Below are 3,917 nucleotides of genomic sequence, written 5' to 3'. Positions count from 1 at the left end.
ATAAAGATTATGAGCGCGGTCTATCTTTTGTTGTTTGAGACTTGACCTCAATCCTGTAGTGAATAATGAACTCCTATTTGTGCTTTTATGACTTTAGACTTATTGGGTAAGGTTCAATATTCATACGATCGAATTCTTGATATCTTGGAGTCATAGAACTACAAGTGGCTGGGAACATACTTCACAAATATGGAATCTGCTCCTTACATAAATGAAAGCACATTAGTTGCTCCTTTTAGTTTTGATTCAGGGCTTGAACATAGAACGTTCAATTTTTGTTAGAGAACAGAAATTTAATTCTATAATTAAATTTATAGAATAATGTTCATTAGAGGATCAATAGAACTAATTGATAAAGACATAATTAAAGAGGTTAATGGACATCAAGGCCTAGCTTTAATTATGAATAACTAGCAGATGGTCATAACTCATGCAATGACTAAATCAATAGACGACTTTATAGTTATAGCTTCTAATAATATAAGATTGTAGTTTTGAGAGTTCAATTATGAATTTCTAGTGGAATAATTCATAGTTAATAAATTAATTAATGAAACTAAGAGTTAGTGAAATTAATTAAATTATTGGAGCTTAGAACTACTAGCTTGATAACACAAAGATAAGATTTTTGTATTAAAAGGAAATAATTAAAAATAATAAAATATTATTTTTAATCTCACAAAATAATATTATTTGTAAAATAATATTCAAAATTTTGTTTATGAAATAAGATTTAATGGCAAATAAAATTATATTGATAAATTAATTTAATCATATTTAATTTTGTGGTTTAATTGTATACTACATAAAATAATATGATAAATGTCCAACAAATAGTATTTTATAGATATAAAATACCACAAGGCCCAAAGCCCTGTAGTTGGCGCCAACCACATTCCAAATGGATTGTGACCCACGCAGAGACCCAATGTGATTAGGGCTAGGTCTTCTTTTGATTGTTATATTAATATAACATAACATAATCAGAAAGAGACATCAGATAAATTTCACGATATATTTGCCAAGAGAGAAAAATAGAGAACTTGTTCTCTCTGTATTGTGAGAATAATACTCTCTCATGTGTTGAGATTCAAAAGTGTGTTCATGTGTATCCTACCCAATAGCATAAACATCTACCTGTCTCATTCTCTTTATGCAAGTCATAGTATGGAAGATGATGGGTTAGGAGGCTAAGACGCTATTTGATCTACACGTATTCTACATATAGAAAATGTATTTGTAATTTTCATTTTATTCAGATTCATGTCACATGAGAAAAATCTCATTCTAGTTATGGTTTCTAGAGTGATTCGTTCTTATGATTTAATAATTGTTGTTATTGTATTGAAATATTATCCCATGCTTATGCTACACTGTCAATCACATAATCAAAAACCAACAATTGGTACCAGAGCCATGGTTGAGATCATATGTCATGAATCTGATCTGTGTTTATTTTGAATGTATGAACACGTAGAACACATGTTATATGAGTGGGCTTAAATGTTGTTTTAATTTTCATTATATTTTGAATATGTTGAATGCATGTCATGAATGAGATTGATCGTTAAGTATATGGTTCTTTTTGTTTTTTTGTTTTGTTCTTATTTCTAAATTAGATTTGATGTACACCCATATTGTTTTGTTGTGTATAAGTTATTTGTAATTCTTTAAATTTATAGTTTCTAGAAATTGAATTATATATGTTGTGGAATGAGATTGAATGATGAAAACTAATAAAATTATTTTATTGTTTTTTTTATAACCCAGCCGTGAGTGTTGAAAATTGGTGATCACGAAAATTAAAGAACCTCCAGGTCGTGTATTATATTGACCACTTTGATCAATTGTTGATTAAATGATCAAAATAATTGAAGCCGTGGGTTAGTGCACATAACTTGCATAAAGTGATCAATTGATTAATTGATTAATCGATCAACCTAGAGGTGCATATGTGATATCGCATCTTGATCAAGTTATGCATGTAAATGTACATAAATGCATAATTGCATAAGAACACCATATGCGTGAATGCACATTTGTGCAATTGATCAATGTTTAATGAGTGAAGTGTCACATTTGTGAATCTAAAATATACAATCAAATATTACACACAGTGACATGTCACTGCTTTTTAAAACAGTGAGTCCAAATTTTAATAAATGTGATTAGCTAATCTAAACTATCACATCACTGTATGTAATGTTTTAGTGTATATTTTGAGTACACATCATTAATCATTACTCATATTTAATTGATCAATGACCAATTCATTTTAAAAAAAAAAAAAAAAGGTTGTTGCCATGTGCAACAGTTAATAAATTTTGTTTTATTTATATTATTTAAATATTTATGAGAATAATTGAGTTGTTAGTTGAATGACCAAATATTTTTGTTTAAGAAACAAGAAGAGAATATTCTCCTCTTTAAAATGTAGAAAGTTGGTGATTGTTACCAAATTCAAAATTAAATTGATTAATTATTTTTTTAATTAATTAATTTTAAAAATTTGAAATTTAAATATATTAATTAAATTATTTAATTAATTATTTTATTGCCAATTAAATTGTTAATTGATAATTTTGGGAAACAAGAGATTTATGTCTTAATTCAAAATTAAGAAAGTGAATTGTTTACTTCTTAATTTTATTATTGAGAACATTTGACTATTAAATTAGTCAAATAATTATGAAACAAGATTATTAGTTTTCATCTTAATGAAAAATATATGATTTGTTGAAATCAAATATTGGTTTAAGAAATCACTAATATTAATAATTTATACTCATTTAGAGAAATGCAAATTTTTGAACACCTTAAATGGAGTCAAAATTTAGTTTATAGAAACTAATTAATTATTAATTAAGTATAATTTGAGTAATTATAATCTCAATAATTGTAATTATAATAGTAGTTTAAGAAACTATTTATTATAAATAAAAATAATTATGAATTATTTTTCCCCAAAATTTGCAAATAATTTTGGAAACTATTGGTTATTAATTAATAATTTATGAAATTAGTATTTAATAAATGGTAACCACTTTCCATTTGTTATTAATTAATAATTTAAGAAATTATTATTTTAATAACAAAAATTTACAAACTTTTGATAAAATCCTAATTTTGGAAATTAGGCCATCTCATTTAGAACCTAGGGTTAGAGTTTGAGTGTGCAATTCCCATGGCCCACAACAAAGGACGAAGCCCATGGAGATTACAAGGAGCTTTGAAGCCCAATGAATGCCTTGGTGTATTTTTGTAATTTTGTTTAACAAAGAGAACCCGATCAATACCCTAATGTTTAATTATATTGTATGATTGGTAACATGTTGATGATCACTTCACATTTTGTAGCGTCCTAAATTTGCTAATAAGGCTTAGGGCCTTGATTAACATGTTGGGAGGGCAATAATTGATTTAATTATGATAATATATGAATTATGTGGTAATGTGATTAGACATGCATGATTGTGTGTATTAAATATGCATGTGGGCCCATTTATGTGAATAAGGGCGTGTTTGTAATTTTGACTCGTTGAGGGCCTAAACGTAAATATACATGTGTTGTGAGTGAGACCCTAGTGTTATGGGGATATATTTGAGATGTGTGATCTGAGACGATTCTAGGGAGCAGATTAGCGGAATAGTCACAACGGGGTCAAATACACGGCTCGGGAGGAGCCCAGGGGTATTTTGGGTATGTTATATGTGTTTGAGGATGGTCGAGTAACTGGTAGTAGTTTAGTAATGGTTTGGACATGTCGGGATTAAATGAGAATTTATTAGGAACACTCAATGAACTATCGGGATGTGGCAAATGACGATTTAGCCCTTGGGGCTGTTAAAGGATAAGGTTATGTCTAGAGCGCATTTTGGACTTTTCACTTGGGGATAGGTTTGGATGGCCTTAGATA

The sequence above is a fragment of the Humulus lupulus genome, chromosome 5 (assembly GCF_963169125.1).
Source record: "Humulus lupulus chromosome 5, drHumLupu1.1, whole genome shotgun sequence".
Classification (NCBI taxonomy): domain Eukaryota; kingdom Viridiplantae; phylum Streptophyta; class Magnoliopsida; order Rosales; family Cannabaceae; genus Humulus; species Humulus lupulus.
This window is presented reverse-complemented; position numbering follows the sequence as displayed.